The sequence below is a fragment of the Passer domesticus genome, chromosome 2 (genome assembly GCF_036417665.1).
Source record: "Passer domesticus isolate bPasDom1 chromosome 2, bPasDom1.hap1, whole genome shotgun sequence".
Taxonomy (NCBI): Eukaryota; Metazoa; Chordata; class Aves; order Passeriformes; family Passeridae; genus Passer; species Passer domesticus.
In genome coordinates this window covers 37858708-37876389 of record NC_087475.1, presented here as the reverse complement: position 1 = coordinate 37876389, position 17682 = coordinate 37858708, and the positions used below count along the sequence as shown (strand labels likewise).

At 34.5% G+C, this 17682-nt stretch overlaps 1 long non-coding RNA gene across 1 annotated transcript; it reads right to left on the bottom strand.

Annotated features, from left to right (window-relative positions):
* Positions 1–2530: 2530 nt before the first annotated feature.
* LOC135295328 (uncharacterized) lies at positions 2531–13183 on the bottom strand. Its single transcript, XR_010357382.1, has 4 exons — positions 13108–13183; positions 8887–8991; positions 3863–4019; positions 2531–2813 (listed from the first exon to the last, which is right to left on the bottom strand). It is a non-coding gene; the product is annotated as an uncharacterized LOC135295328 (long non-coding RNA).
* Between the last annotated feature and the right edge of the window lie 4499 nt (positions 13184–17682).

Genomic DNA, 17682 nt, shown 5'->3' with positions numbered 1-17682 from the left:
ATATAAGATTTTTTAAGGGGTTATTTTTTATTTTTATTGATCATTTCAAACAGAAGGCAAACCTAAACTTTTATACTAGGTAGAGCATAAAAATTGGGTCAGTCTGCCCTTTTCCCCACTGATTATCAGTGGTGCAGCCACTAAGTCAGTTAGAGGATGCTACTGTAGCACTAAAAATTGCAATTTGGCAAAAAAAAAAAAGATAAGCATTGAAGGCTTTTGTAAGAATTCCCTTGGATAACAAAATGCTTTTGGAAGTTTTGAGTAACTAAGCAGTAATATAATTATGTGGTACTTACAGGAAGTATCAGAAGCAAATGAATGCAGTAGCTTTATAGTACTTTTTTGGTTTATATATTTTTTTTCTTTTTTTTTTTTTTAATGCAGAGAACAAACATCTGAGAACTGGCTGTATATTTATTTGATTTAAAGAATAATGAGCATCATGTATCAGGTACTGGAAACAAGAAATGTGTTGCAGTTGGAAATATGAGTCTGTTAATTCACAAAAGTATTGCTACTTAGACGGAGGGTTTTCTTTATGTTGGATAGAAAATGGTTTTGCTTTCATAATTTCTTGGCAAGGAGTCTAATTGTAATTGTTGCCAGATGGGTGGTCTCAGGTGAGTTGAAAATAGGCAGCCTTCAAGAAACACTTTAATAATCGGACCTTCTCATTGGGAAAATTTCATTTACAATCCCTGCAGGAAGTTGGTTTCCACAAATAATATGTTGGGAATAGAAGGAAACTCCTCCCTCAAATTATAATAAGTTAGTAAGGCTAGAATTACTCAGCTTGCCTTAATAGCACTAAACTTTACTAATGTCTGATATACCAAACTCTTTAGGGTTATTTTCAAAACCAAATTTTTAATTGCCATCTTCCTGTAATCTGCCTCTCTAACATAGCTGTAGAGAAGGAATTTCAGTGATCTCCTTAATTCTCTCTGCAATGAATCAATACCAATCAAAAACATCACATCATTTAAATCTTACTAGCATAGGCAAGCTCGCTTCTTTGACTTGTGGAATAGCTATGCTTTCACATGAAAAAGGTCAATCTTTAATTATTTTATGGAGCATAAGTTTCAAATGAACTAAAGCAACATTATCTACATATTTGAGCTACCTCAGATGTCTAACCAAGTGTCTGGCTATGCAGACATTATGAATTCCACACTAAATCGCAGTTCCAAGCACAGAATCTTGTTCTTTCTGATAGCTGGTGAATTTGTGACCTCCCTGGAGCAGTTGGAGCTGTAAACCATTGAATGGATAAATGATGCATATCGGTAGTTTCTTCATCTGTGACACATGCAATAATGGCCTGAGAACATTTTTTCAGGTAATGTAAGTGAAAACTTTGTCCATTCTTCTATCCCAGAAATCTTGCTTCTTTGACTTTTGTGCTAGAAGTAGCATGTACTCTCTGCTTTTGAAAGCCCTTAAAAATCTATCTACAATTGATATAGCAAAAAGTATAAAACTTTATTTATCTTTATAGCAATATTAAGATCATCCCCGTTTTCAGTTTTTCTTAGCATGTTATACATATTCATTATATAATATCAGGCAACTAAAATTCTTTTAGAAATTTCTTTAAGAGACTCTCTTCCAAATTTTAAAATGTTTAATATGCTAACAATGTTTTGAGCATTTTTATGTTTTTTCACTGAATTGATATGACAGACATACAAAGCTTTTTATCTATGACTGAAATATCTTCTGCTACTGTGAAAAAAGCTAATTGTATTGCCAAGTTTGAAACTAGGACTTAAGAAGAATATTCAGTTTTCACTGTTTATTGCCTTTGATTTACTTGTTTTCATAGAAATATTTCTCTTGAAGATTGTTTTGTTTTACTTTTATGGGGTTTTTTTGACATTTAATTGAAGGAGTTTTATAAGTTGAAGAGATTTAATTTCTTTAGGCAACATAGAAGGCCTCCCCAGTTACATGCCTGCTCTGTTTCTGCCCTGCCTCCATAAAGGGGCAAGGTCTTGATGTAGAACATCCTCTTCCCCATACCTGGAAAATCCAGGAAAGGGATCTGGACAGATTTAGACAAAGTCTTGGCTCCTAGGATATCTTTATTCAATGATCTTAAATCTTGCAGGTAGGTTTGACTTAAATACATTCTAATATTCACTTTAAAATTGATGTTTTTCTGCCAGCAACATTATTTGCTGTATTTGGTACAAAGTATAAGGAAAAAAGATAGGTAGAAATTAATTTAACTGTAGTTTAAATGCCTGTTGACATTAAGGCTTGTCACACAGGGACTGTTTCACTAGCAGGAGATACAAACAGGCATATAACCCCATGAAGTTTCCCTTGCTTCTCTGAATATAGAGGACAGGTTAGATAGTGAAGTTTATAACACAACCAAAGGGGTCCTACTTATCCAAAAATGATTGTCCAATTCTTATCCAATAATTATATTCCAGTTCTTATCCAATAACTATTTTACATTTAAAAATGTGGGCTTTTTGCAGATTGATCTATTTCAAATTAGTTAGTAGTTCCAATGTATAATTTTATGTTTTATTTGGTTAGGTTTTTCTTTTCAATATACATTAAAAGAAAAAAGCAAAATTCGGGTAAGAAATGAACACATACTCGTAGAGAATGCTAGAGCACTAAAAATCCTAGAATATAATCATCTGCTACTCTCTGTAGTTAGGTAATGCTTGGGAATCCAAATAATGAGTTACGATCTTTCTCAGCCATGTGGTGTGAGGTAGAGCTAAAGTATTTTCTTGTTCCAGTTGAGGTGACAGTCTTTGTACTGAATTCAGGATGAAAACAGAGCACTGCAAAGAGATCATGAGACAAACACTGCTTAGCAATATAGACTATGTTTTACTGCACCAATTGCTATGGGGCTTTGGTTTCTTTTATGCATCATAGCCAATAACAGCTTTAGGAAGAGAATTGATGGTGGATTACAAGATAGCTCTAGGGGTCTTTTAAAGGAGATCCTCCCAGGCATGAAAGGAAGTATGAGAGTAAGCCTGAAATTGCTTGCTGCAAAATGTAGCAAGAGTGATGAAGGTATGCAGGCTTGGCCTCATAGAAAACAGAAACTAGGTATGTAGTGTGAGGATTGGCCATTAGGGTACCTGTTAATAAAGAAAAATAGTGTATATTTGATGAGATAGAAAAATCAGTGGAAGGACATAAAGGGAAGAGAAGTGAGCTAGGAAAATATTCCTTATGGTAGCATTCTGAATAGATTTGACTGAGGCAAGATCATCTCTCAAAGCTGAAAAGAAAGACTTTCCAATAAGCAAGATATGAGATGATGAGGATCTTGGGAGAGATTTAACTGCACAGACAGAGAGGATTATGGTATCTTATAGCTATTATGCAGAATGAATCAACAAAAATTAGATGTAGCTGGGCTATGAGGCTCTGGAGAGCAGACTGAGTCAAAGATGATGCCTACATTATGGTCCTTGTTCTTATGCTGAGCCTAATAGATTCTTTATCATTAAATTTGTTGTTCATCACAATTTTAGAGTAGTCATGTAAAAACATTTCAGTAGAATAAGAAAAGGACAAATGTCTTTTTCAAAGTAAGAAGGGAAACTGCCTAGAATTGTGGACAGACAAAGGGAAAATCTCCCAAAATACGTGTGCTAAATAACACATTTAACCATCCACCATTTGTGACAACAGAGTTCTGGGACAACTAAGGTAAAGAAAAAAACATGAACAATAATTAAATTTCACAAGCCCAGTTCAGCAGTTCAGCACTGACTTTGAAATTTTTGTTCTCTGTCATGTTCACTACCAGGAACATTTTATTAATTCCCAGCTCACAGTGTGCCTACCCATCCCAAGCTGGGAAGCAGCTTACCTTTTCTCATGCACCAATTCACGGGGGTCTCTCAGACCCTGCAATATGCAACATCATATAGAAACTTCTGAGCCTGTTTTTTGCACTGATGATTTGGAATGGCTATGCCATGGTCACTGCAGGTTGCTTTAATGGGAGGTTGATTGAAAGTTGTCATCTAAAACAGTAAGACAATTCTAACTGTGGACAAAAATGAATGCAGGTTTTTTTAGATATCAGAAAACTCTGACTTTTCATTTTTTTCCCAACCCTTATCTATGTCTTTTTACTTTTATGTTATCTAGGTGTTTTGTTCCTCATTAATTTGGGTTATCTTGCTAACATGTATCTTTACTCTCAGAGCCATGAATCTTCTTTTTCAGTATGCACAAATGAAATAGGAATCCTTTTTTTATGTAAATCTGGCAATGTCTACACTTACCTTTCAAACTAGGAAATTATAAAACTCTGTTGCTGCTTGGGATTACATTTCCCTTTGTCCCCTTAATATTACATGACATAACATTAATTAAGCTAGCAGATAAAATGTCTGGGTTTCACAGGAATTTTATTTAGTCACTGAACTTTTTGACAGAGAAAATACCTAGGTATAAGTGTGAAAAGACAGGTCTAAACCATGTATCAGGTATAGTTCCTTGGTCAAAAGGTTTTGAATCCATATGGTAATTCTCACCAGTAGTTACCATTAAATGGGCAAGTGACCTTTTTGAGAAAAACAAAAAGAAAACAAAACTAACCTTCCTAAAACATCATGAAAACCCACCTCCAAAATGCAAAACAAAAAATCCCAAAATATTGAAAGCATGATACAGAGTAACTCTAGTCTATTAACTGGTTTAATTTATTCACTTTGACAGGAATGGTCCACAGTTCTGTGTTCAAAATATGAGTCTAGATACTTCTTGATTTGTTTTTCTATAATTTTCCCTGTTGCTTTCTGTTAGAAATCAGATTATAAAGGCTCACATTAAAAAAAAAAAATTTCAATCAAGTCCGCCAAAATACTAAAATAGCAATGACAAATAAAAATCCTTCCAGATACATAAGGACGGTGTATTGGTTTGTATTGTTTATTCAGTACTTATTTAAAATATTCTCACAATGCTGCTTGTACTTACTCCTGAAAATAATGAACTGTTACATGGATTTTACATGCTGGCCCTCCCATGAGTGCTTTTAGCAAGCTTTGCCTTTTGAGTAGTCTGTTTTTAATGGAGGTTGAGGCAGTGGAGAGAAGAAAGCAGCAGAAAAAGGTTACAAGTTAGGAATAAAGGTTGTGATTAACTAGCACTTCAGTACAAGATGGGGAAGAAATGTTTCCTGTGAAATAGCTGCAGCATTTAGAGCTGTTCATATTTGTTGTAAGCTATTAATCTTTACTTTTTGTTTTTATCTACTCTTTTTATATTGAATACTAAAGTGCTAAATATAATTAATAATAATTGACTAATATTTTAAATAGAAATAATATTTTTATAAAGTTCTTTAAGTACCTTTCCTTCAGCTTTTTATAATTCTGTTTTTTACTATTCCAAGTCTATATTTACTCCACATAAACTTTATGAAGAGTAACGTCTCCTTTTCATACACTATGGGTAGGGAAAATGACTTCTTGAATACAATTCACAAAATAACAATACAGGTAAATACTAAGTTAACAATTATGGTGTAAATTTATGAAATGACTGCGATTTAAGTCACATGACTTAAATCACACTCATGTGAAGCAGTCTTTAAAAATAGAGTGGAACTCAGCCTCCAACTTTAATGAAGGAACTACTTTTTACAGATCTGAATATAAATTTGCTATCTCAATTAGCTATATTTAACACTCAACAGTCAAAGAAAATCTGACTAAAAGTTGGTTTTTGACTAATTTTTAACAGGGAAATTTAGGAGACACTAAGTTATGTTATTGTTGAGGCGCTCATTAACCACCAGTACCCAAATTGTTAGAAGACAGGACTTTCTCATATTATCTGAATGAATAACTCTACAGAAAAAAATATTGATAGAAAGAGCTAACAGTGGTATTTGTCTTTTCCTAAGTATGTTACTGTAATATTGAATAATGCTTCATTTCCTCCTCTAGATCTCCCCAATGAGTATTTACATATTCAGTACTCATGCATATATACACCACACAAAATTAAGATCACTTTCACAGGACATATGGCCATTCTGTAAATTACACTATCCCTTTCACCAGATCTCTTTGCCACCAATTGAACTGTTACCTTTCCCTTTATTCTTGCTAAGCAAAGAAACCATTTCTGTTTCATAAACCCGAAAATCTCTGTTTTCTATATGGTGGTAGGTTAATCCCATAAGTCACCTAAAAATTATACGGCCAGCTGCTTGTTCCCCTCTGCTCCTGCTGGACAAGGCAGTGAGCAAGAAGAGTAAAGCTAAAAAATTCCCGGGTCTAGATGAATGCAATTTAAAGGATGGAGGAATGAGGGAAAATACCCAAACAAGCAAGGGATACAAAGGTAATCCCTCACCAGTTCCCACAAGGTTGCCCAGCTATTTTCTGAGCAATGACTGTCTCCCCACAGTTTTTAAAGAGGAGCATAAATCATGTTATGTTACTTCGAATATCCTTTTGATCAGTTTTGGTCAACTGCTAAGCTTGTGTCACCTCCCAACTTCTTTTGCATCCTCTGCCTACTCATTGCAGGGAGCAGATTGGAAAAAAATAAATTAACAAAAAAAAAAAAAAGCCCAGAAAGCTTTATATTCTTTATATAGTGTTGTACAAGAAATGCTCAGAAATAGTCAAAACACTGTTTTTATCAATAGTGCTTTCATGAGAAATTCAAAACCCAGTACAATACTGGCTACTATGAAGAAAATTAACTCCAACTCAGCCAGACCCATAAAGTGAATATATTTATATATATTAAAGTTATATCTATTTAAGTTTGGTCTTATTACCTGACTGACTGAGAGGCACATATTCAAGTATTTCCCTTTCCACTTTCCCTTCCCTTCTTCCAATTTCCTATTACACTGTTCAGATCAGGATGAGTGGTGCAGTACACACTATACACCACTGACAAGCTGTTATTCTTACACTTACATTTGCTTCAGAACTTCTACCAAATTCAAGAAGCAGAAAATTTTTCTGTTGGTGAGTACATGTATTATGGGGATGTTGTTGTTTTGTTTATTTGGGTTTTTCAACATGCTTTCTCTCTCCTGTAGGAGAAGTGGAACAGAAGCACTGGGGAGATGAATCTTGACAGTGTATTAAAATTTTCACTTTTTCTGTCTGTCAAGAAAGAGTAGTATTCTGGAGCCATAAAATAATAATAAAAACATAATTCTGAAGAACTAAGTCTCAGTGCTTACCACTGTTGCTCTAATGGCATTTCACCTTTCATTTCTATTCAACTGAAAGCATTTCCTGCAGTAAAACAAACTGTGATACTGATGAACCCTGACATTTGCTAACAGGATCAAGTAGTAAAACAAAGACTGAGAATATAATAGACCCAACAGGAGAATACCCACAGATTAGAAGAGAAAGAATACCAATAGCTCTTAATTGTCAATTCAGCCTGCTAATCTTGGATTAAAAATTAATAATGAAAATCGGTTTATTATTATTTTCTTTTGAAGTTAGCATCTTTGGCCAAAAAAGGAGCCAAGAGGAAGAGTGGCAGAAGTAGTTTGGGAATTGTAAGACACAGAGAATACAAGGCCCAGGGATAGGGAACAACAGCAAGAAAGACAGCTCAGTTTTCAGAAGTCCTTGATTTGTTACAGTTTTAAACCCTGGGCTGTGCTGTAAAGCCAATCATAAGTAAAATACACATTTTAAATTGAAAAACAAAACTCAGAATATATATGGAAGGAAAGGTAATTTCTTTGCAATTAAAATACTGTAGTTAATTTTTGTGATCTATGCCGAGTGCTTATTTTTTGGTCTGTTAACAAAACTTAAGTAGGGGCTTTAGTTGACCTGTGTAAAAATTTGGACAGCAGCTATTATATGACTCTTTCAGGTCTCAAGCTTGTTTTGTATTCATAAATATCAACTTCTGTGTTCTTTGGAATAAATTTAAAGTTAAAACCACTGTTTCTGCACAGTGTTTTTTTACAAAAACTTCATTCTTTGAGTTACTAATAGATGTTAACTATATTTACACTACTAAATGTAGGCTCCTAAAATCTGTTTGTGCCCACTTGTATGCAAGTACAATGGAAACTGCACACATTTATGTGGAATTGAATATTTTCTTTAAAATGTCAATGATTTTTTTTACGCACAAGGTTGTATAAAAAAGCTCATGTGTGGAGCATTCTTTAAAAAACTTCAAAATGGAGACATGAAAAATAATGTCTTAGAGATAAAAATATCTGCTATAGAAAGTCCAAATAAAAAATATTAGTCTCTTTTAAGTTTCCATTCTTCTGGTTTCTCAAACACAGCTCTCACTTTTCTGTATTATGATGCTATACCCAAGGATAAAGTGAATCTTTGTTTAGGGAGGGATACTCTTAAGTTTTATCTTTGTATTATGTTCTGTTTTAAATTATTTTATAAAAAAGGATTTTGTGTTCTTCTGAGATTGCTGCATAAATAAATGAAAATAATTTTGTGCACACAATATTTTCCCAATCAATTCACTTGAAGGAAATTTTGACATGAAAAAGGGAAATGTCAGTCTGAAAAACTGACAGGAGGAAACCTTTTCAACTGAAATGAAACTCTGCTGCTGTAGAGATAGTATGTAAAGATGTAGCACAGAGGACTAAGACTATGTTGAGCTAGAGGTATCATAAGGAAGAGCATGTGTAGAAAGGACACAAAAACAGAAAGCAGAGATAATAAACATCCAGAAGAAAAGAAGTTGAGCAGTTATAAGTGTGAAGGCAGGAAATCTCCATGTGGGATGGAGAGGTGAGAAAAAAAAGTAAAACAACTATAAAGACAAAGAACTAATTGACTCAGAATGTGTAGTCCCTAGATCCCTCTACCACCAGTGGAGGTTTCATCGGGTGAGGCAGACACTTACTGAACCAACTGCTGCCTCCTGGGAGATGACAGCTACTCCTCTCTGCCAGCTGTTGGGAGGTGATGAGTAATGTATACTTCAGAATCCAGAGCAGTGATACATAGCCTGTTAATCATACCCAAGAAATGGTATGAAATCCACCCATGTAGGAAAAATGGATACTGATATTTTCATTTATTATTTCAGAATATACATTCTTCATTATTCAGATGAGAAAAAATAATAGGAGGAGTCAGTAAAATCCTTTACATAATAAGTAAGTCTTTGGAAGAATTTTACATCAAATACGTTCATCAGTTTTTTCTTCAATATACTCTGAATATAGATGTTAGGGAATAATTATTTAATTAGGAATACTGGTCATCTGCAGTGGAAGATAAAAGTGTACTTCTAGTCTTGAGTATTTTGAAAAGCAGCATATTACACTGAGTGCTCCACAGTTTCAACTTTCTGATCAGTTAAATTTAGCAGTCAATTCCATTTAATCAGATGGCATTAGTTCAATACGTTCTCTTCTTTTGTCTTTAATCTTTTGTCTTTTATTTTTCTGCTGCTCTTTCTGTTAGAAAGAAGAAGCAGATGACTAGTTGCTACAGTATCTCCATTAGGATTTGACTGGGATCCCAGTGTTCTCTTGCAATAATTTACAATTAAGCTTTCAAGATTCAATGTATTTACATACTGGGCATAATAAAGAATTCACATGTATATGCCCTAATAAAATTTGATTTAATTGTGAAAATGGACTGACTGCTTGAAGCAAAACACAATTCCCTCTTACAGTAATGTGTCTCTGCACCTCCTTCACCTCATGCCCTGGTCATTCTTTATTGAAAACAAATCAGTACTTCATAGATGATAAGCATTTTTAGGTAATTAGTGGCACTTACCATTTCAATATACTATATTATTTGTAAAGGTAACTAAAAGGTGTGCTTGCATAAGCAGTGCCCTCATATGATTATTAGAGGTATTTACATGCTCAGGTTCTGCAAAGGCATTTAAGAACACAGTTCAGTCAAACAAATTGCTGTAAGAAGGATTTTTATATCAAATTTGTATATTATTTATACATCCTGACTGCAGATTTGTAGCAGAATTGCCATTACATTGAAATTTGTACTTCACTCGTCTTCACCATCACAAGGCTTCTGAGATTTCAATTTACAGTGAAAATACTACCAGTTCCACAACATAAACAAGTCTTTAATGTGCAGAAGGTCTCCTTTCTCCTATAATAATAAATTCCTATGTTGTGAATGTTGGATTTAATATTTTCCATTGTTAGATGTGCAGTTCAGAAAATGAGTGGAAGTCATTTGGGTTAAGTAAACTCAGCCTTTTTGCCCTGTTGTTTTGCTTCTGTTCTCATATCCAAGGAGCAGCAGTGCACATGTCATAATGGAGTGGGGAGACCTTGAAGAGCCCTGCTATTAAACAGTGCATTAAGCAAAGCCTCTTCAGACAGTCCATTCTGAGGAGAGGTCTGCTCCACACAAACAAAGCTCTTGAGATGCACTTTGTTGTGTTCTTACCATTCAGAAAAGTGCTATTATCCTCTGCCTGTGACTCTGTGCACAATATTTCAATTGGTTCCATTTCATTGGTTTTACAGAGAACAATAAAAGAGGCCTCTTGTTCCTGGCCATCCAGCATGAGAATAGACCATGTTGAATCTCTATCATCAAGCATTTAAAAGCCTCATAAAATATTTAATGTATTCATTCCTTTTAGAAGTCATAGACAAACAGTCTTGTTCCATGAAACCAATTTTTTTTTTTTAATTACAGCAGTACTAGTCATTTACTATAAATGAAACAAAAGTTTTTAGGAGTTAGTGCACTTAAATTTACATATAAAACTTCATATAAAATATCCATGGTATTTTTCAAAGTTATTTGTGTTGCAAGCATGAGCAGCTGCTTTCTGACTAACTTGAGAAATTAGGAAAATAAGTCCCTCAGTCTCTTTTCAAGGAAAGCTGTCTTAACCATACAGAGAGAGGGCTGTGGTGTAATGTTAGCACTCTTGCTACTTTCAGACATAATTAGAAAAAAAATTCTTCTCATCAATATGATGCAAAATCGTACAAGAGCAGTTTTATTTTATAATTCCAGTGCATTTCAGATTTCCTTATGGTCATTAGGCTGACAATCCCCAGATATACCGCATTCAGTTTGGAAAAAGATGTCAAGGGAAAGCTCAGGTGATGGCCTTGGTTTTGGTACTCAAAATGTCCTGAGTGCATCTGGACAAGCAGGCATTTACAGCCTGGGGTGATGGGGCAACCCTGACCTCTGCAGAGTAGGCTGACTTGCTTCCTCCCACAGCTGGAGGCTGAGATTTTTCAGCAGCCTTCCTGCTGGACCCATGGTGCTCTCTCAGCATGGGGAGGCAGTGGAACTACATTAGAGCCACAGGCTGCTCAAAAGAGTCTTGCCAACTATCTTGCTTCAATGATAATTTATATTTTGCTTCACATGTAACATGTTCAGTCAGGAGGAAGTCTCTCTGTCCTGCTTTTGTTTTATTGAATTTTCTGCTTTTTAATGAGGAAAAGAAATATGTTTTTAAGAGCAACTACTCTCTTAAAAAAACAAACAAACAAAAAGAGAGACAGAGGCAAAGAAAGCTGTGCTGCCTTTTTTCCTACAATACCATCTTTTTAAACTGCTACATGTTAGAGCAGGTTTCCACGGCTATGCAAGATTGTTTTATTCAGTCACTAGTGTTATTGTCAATGCTTTTAAATTATGGAATATAAATGTCAAATACATTCTCTAGTTTCATGTAATTACATGGTAACTGTTGCAGAACACATAATTATTTTTGGTTCTCAACAAAAGTGCAGGCTGGGCAGTTTTCATTGAGGTCTGCTAAATGCAGCATTCAAGTTAACTGCCTGAACTTATAATTATCAAGCTGTATTTTTTTTTTTTTTGTAAATATGCTTGGTCATTATCAGTGAAAACATCTCAGTTTATTTTGCAAAATCTTAATTTTCAATTTGCCTTCAATGTCCAATTGTTCTTTAAAAAGCTCATTCAGTAAACTAACAACACTCTTTCTTCCAACAAATCCAGTCACATCAAAACTGATGTCCTGAGTTCTTGTCAAGAACTCCAGTGACAGGGCAAAGTGAGGTATGAGATACATGAAATATATTGCTTGAGAAGCAGGGTTGTGTTTCAGACTTAATTTTGTTTCTGCCAAAGCCTTCTTCTGACAGTGCAAAGCAGTTAACCTGCCATTTTTCTTAACTTCAATTAACCCCAACAGGATGTGCCTCTTTAGAGATCCAGTAAAGGGTCGTATTTTCTCAAGTAGCAATGACTTTATCATGTGGGAGGTGATCAGGGTTAATTACTACTAGCAGCTGAACAGATTGTGTTAGAAATTCATAAGGTGCTTATGGTATATGTGTAGCTCTTTAAACATTACTCTTCACACTACAGGGTTAGAGCACAGACCTTATTCTAGACCAGCACTTCTGTAGGACCAAGTAGCCTTCTGGTCTCTGCTGCTGGTAACTCGGTTAGTCTCTTACATGCCCATGCTTGTCTTCAGATTGTGCTTTCAGAGCCACAGGACTGTTACATTCTTATTTTTCACTGAACTTTTCTTATCAGGAAGAACCTTATGAATAAAGCAACCGGTGTAAGCGCATCAGCAGATAGAGACCAAGGGGAAGAATTTATCTATCTAGATTAAGATGCATATACCCAAAATAGATATTCTCAGCACTATAAATGTATAGTGCAGATATGAGAAGGAAAAAAAAAGAAATCATGGGTGTGTGGAGTTCATCTCCAAATTAATTCTGATGGACTAAGTGTGTCCTTTGTTCCTTAACTATCAAGGAAAACTTGAATAACTGGCTCAGAAATAGGTATTTTCTCTGTGATTCAAAGGGGCAGAATTCCATTAGTGTATTTTCTTCCCATGCAGAAGAATTTTTACTGATGCTAACTTCAGAAACACAAGGACATAATATATATGAGAAATACTGCTGATAGCAATACTCTTACCCAGAGATCTCACAGAACAGAACTAAAATCCTTATTGCTCCTACTATGGTGATTTTTCTCAATCATTGGTCACATATCCCATCATCTCAATTCCCTCTTTGCCCCACAAAAAACCCCACCAGTAAAATTAAAAGCCATAACACAAAAAAAGAAAGCAATTGAGTGTTGCTATCTTGTTGCAAAGCTTTCATACCTTCTCAGTGATTTTCGTGAGCAGCTCCTCACAGCACTGACTCCTTCTCTTCTGCACAGCCAACAAACTCCATCTTACATCTTAACCAGCCAACCTACTACTCTTTTACAATACCCCTCCTAATTGCATCCAGCTGTGGCCTATTAAAGGCAGGCTTGTTCTTAATGCTTGATAATTAGCACAGCTGTAACTCCTTAGGGGTGAGATTACCTTCACCACTATCTCTATTTCCTACATTCTATCTATCCACAACTGAGTGAATTTTGTTAAATGTTACAATGCTGACAGAACAAAATCAAATTCTTGTATATGTTAAAAATAAACTTTTCTTTTCTCCTGGAAAGATTATTCACTAAGGCAACTCCATCTTCAGCCATTATAATTGATCATAGGAATAAATTGATCCAGGTTAAGCTTTCAAGTGAATAAGGAATCTGCAAGTAGCTTTTTATGAAATTGGAAGAATTAATCCCTAAGAGAGTCAAACCACAAGAACAGGTCCTCAAAAAAAAAAAAAAAAAAAAGGTGGGGGGAGTGGGGGTTAGAGGTATTTTTTCATGAAAATTAATGTGTTTCTATGTATGAGTTGTCCATGTCTATCTATGTCTATCTATATGCATAATTTGGTTGATTCCACATAGAAAAACCTATACCGACTTAAAAAAATGTATGTTTTTGATGAGTGTTTTGCATAATAATCAATCCATAACAAACAAAAACTATCTTGTAGCTTCAGTATGCTAAATACAGTGGTTGCCCAGACACTCACACCTACCATGGGAGTGGATCTTTCCATTTTAAAAGAACAGAGCAGTCCTCCACTCCTTGGAAAAAAAAAAAAATCAATCTGATATTATAGAGCTAGAATGAGTTCGTGTTTTGGTTGTTGATTTTTTTTTTCTATTTCCTTTGCTGTATTAATCAGTTCTGCTGTTCAAAGTACAAGACAAAAAAAAAAGTAATTATATAGAAATATTATCTGGTTTCAAATAATAGCTGTATTTGTATACCTATAATAATTTTTTTCTGGAATACTTACTTTCTATATTTAATAGGCCAGCATAAGACTCATCATGTTGATATTTCTTAAAATTGTTTTAAGTACAAGAAAAAAAGCAGTTAAAGAACTAAAATAGGTGTTATCTCTTATTTTGCCTGGATCCACTAAAAAGACTTCTGACTAATTGTGAGAAAAAGAAATGGACAGACTTTTACACTGAGTTGCTTGACCCACATGCCATGGAAACTACTTTCTCTTCTGTTTTAGAGAGGGTAGTACAGCTTACTCTGGAGATGTACAAGGATAGCCTCTTCTTCCTGACAGAGCCCAGAAGTGCTTCAAGCAGGACTTGAGGTATGGCTGGAAGCAATCAAAGAGGATTGGTGGGTTTTGAGTCATTGTGTGAATGCCTGAACCAGGTCACCTTCCTTTTCTGAGCTCTGAAGTGCTTAGGGCAAGCTGATACTTCTGAATTCAATGAGCACAGCAACATAGATGAAAATGTGAGTACTCAGATTTATTCAGAGGAAGCTATCATTTTCAAGAGATGGAATTAATAAAACTAAGATGTAAACTGATCCACATAGCAAAAGAATAGCTCTGGTTGTAAAATAAAAAAAAAATTTAAAAAAACAAACAACAACAAAAAAACCCCACCCAGTATTACTCATAAAAAAAATAAAAATAGAACATGCTGTTAATTTAGTCAAGTTTTCTTGGCTAATCTAAAACTCTGTCAGTCAAGGATTTAGCATGGCAATGAGAAATCATATCTCTCTCCAATGTTGTAGATACAGTAAATAAATCCTTGAGAAATCTGTGAGGAATGCCTGGTCTAAAGGCTTTGAACTGCATCTGTATCACTCCTTAGCAAAGCTAGCCAGTCAGCTTGTCAGTCTGTCTGTCCTGTTCTTCTCATTATGTCATATGGTCTGTAAACTATATTTCCAAAGTCCTGAGCAGTGTTGTGTAAAGATATGTAACTAATCTAAGGGATATCAGCTACAGACTAGATTCACCAGGGCAGTCTTGCTGCTTTGTGTCATGATGGCAGCAAAAAGCAGCTGCAAATCTAACTAGAGAAGAGAACTTACAGCTGCTTCACTGTGTCAGAGGATGCAGAACAGCAACTGCTCACTGATGGATCCTTCATATAATCTCCAAATAAAATTTGCTATCATAAATATAATGGTTTAAGATAATATTTTGAATAATTCTGTGGCCTAAAAAGAAAAATTATATATATATAAAAGGCTGCTGTTTCTGTCATGAGCATTTACACATGGAAATTCTTTGTAGAATGTCAAATAATAAGAAATGCTATATAACATAGTAGATCTCTGAACCATTTTGAGGTTGCATTGAGAATTACAGATGAAATGAGAATGAAAATAATTGTAATTTAAATGAATTTTTATGGGAGGCTTTCTCTGACAAAATAACGTTACAAAGGGCAAGGGAAGGGAAAAGAAGATAATAATTCTATTTTTCTAGCAAATACAAACACATTTACAATTTTGAAAATATTTCCTTTGGAATTATTAATTTTATTTTCTAAATAGCAACCAAACAAAACCAAAAGATAATTTAAAAAAAAAAAAAAACAAAAAAACAAACAAACAAAAAAAAAAAAACGTACAGGAAAAATTATTAAAGCTCATGAAATGGCATTTCTCTGCATTATCATCTGTCTTATTTACTGATCATAGATGAACATGAATGCTCTTTTCCCTTCTGTCTACGTTTTATGATTTAGATTGACATTTTGGAAACATGAATTTTCTGACACTTCTCTTGTGGCACTTGTTATGAGTATAATGTCTCATAAATTTGTGCTAGTGTTGAAGGTGGTACCTCATGACTATGTTCAGATTTTACAGTTATGTGTGACAGCAACAAATGATTTATTCAGAAGAAGGTCTTGCTTTGCAGTTAGAATTTTGTTTTTCTTATTTCCCATTAAGCATCGAAATCATTTTAGTACTTGCATCTAAGTAACAATATTGATACTGTCTATAATTTTGTGATGATAACTTATTTATCAGAGTTTCCATTGGAAATTAGAAACATTTAGAGTATTCTTTACAGACAGTAAAGACACTTATGCATCTTCAGGCTGTGAAGCTGTGTTAAAGAGTATGCATCACACTATTCCAGTTCATATTTTTTGGTAACTTTTCCCAAGTGAAGTCTGTATAATATAATGGTAGAAATGTAATTTTGGTGTAAAAGACTTCCTGATCAATATTTTAGTCTTAATACAGAACCGAATATGGTATAGCTATATTTTAGAATTGGAAAAAAAAAAAACAAAAAAAAAACCAACAACAAAACAAAAAACCCAAGTGTTAACTGTTTTAAATTTGTGGATTTGGTGGGGGTTTTTGTTTGTTTCCTTAATGTGTCTTATTTATTAGAATTCAGTAGATGTGTTACTGTCCAGCCTTAGGTGCAACAACATAATTAATAATATCACAACTTTTAACATTGTCTTAAAAGAAGAAAACTTGATTTTTGAAAGTGTTGTTTAAAAAATTAGAGTTCAACAAGGTTTGGACATCCATGTAGACATGAAGGAATTCCAGGAGAAAATACAAGTGTGTTTCTCTGAGAAAGCTGATCTTAAATATCCCTCAAATCTACATCACTCAACTAGCTTGCCATGCCCAGTTTGTCTGAACAAAGAGGTTACATTGAAACAGAATTAAGGTACAGCTAGGACTTCTGGATATTAATCCTTCCTGTAGCCTGTTCACACTACTTGCTGCAAAACTTAAGCATGGGACTGCTTTCTCTTTCACCATTCTTCTATTGCCATTCCTCAAAGTTCCACCAGAAGGAGAAATTAGGCAGATTCTGGTGGAGGATCCCAAAATCTATAGATGACATTGCTTATGCTGGGTTCCCAGTGAGTCAGACCAACTCTACCTCAGTTGTGGTCACCTGGGAAGCCAGCAGAACACTCAATTTCTTTACCACCTATGAATCTAGCATATATATTCATGGAAACTGCTAAGTGGTCCCAAGCCTCGTAATTTTCTTGGTTTTACATAGGTTTGTAATCTCCTGGTCTGTCAGAAGCAAGTCATAAAGTAATGTTTGATGGCAATCTGTGAGCTGATACAACAGAGCTTTTTCTCTTTTTTTTTGCCAGATAACATGGCACTCACCTCTAAGATTTCTTCACAAAAGAATGCTCTAGTTGATATAATTCTGGATTACACTCAATGTATCACAATCTGCCAGCAGAAAAAAATATAATGCCTTGCTATTTTTTGAACATTTTCAAGAAAAGAAGAATGAAAAATAATACTGTGAAAGTTGAGAGACCTTAACAAATGCAAACAAGGTTATGTTAAAATTCAAAGATGAAGAGCTGTATAAATTTGCGGATATTTATCTGAAACACAGTCTGTGTTCTGTTGTAGTACAGAAAATACAGCCTCTTCTTCAGTGTGAAAAGGTTTAGTGAAAATTATGCTTTCAAAAAAGTTGTAAACGATCTATAGAAAACTAAATTCCACTTCTTCAGTATAAGAACTGTGATGATCTGAGCAATATACTTTATAATGACT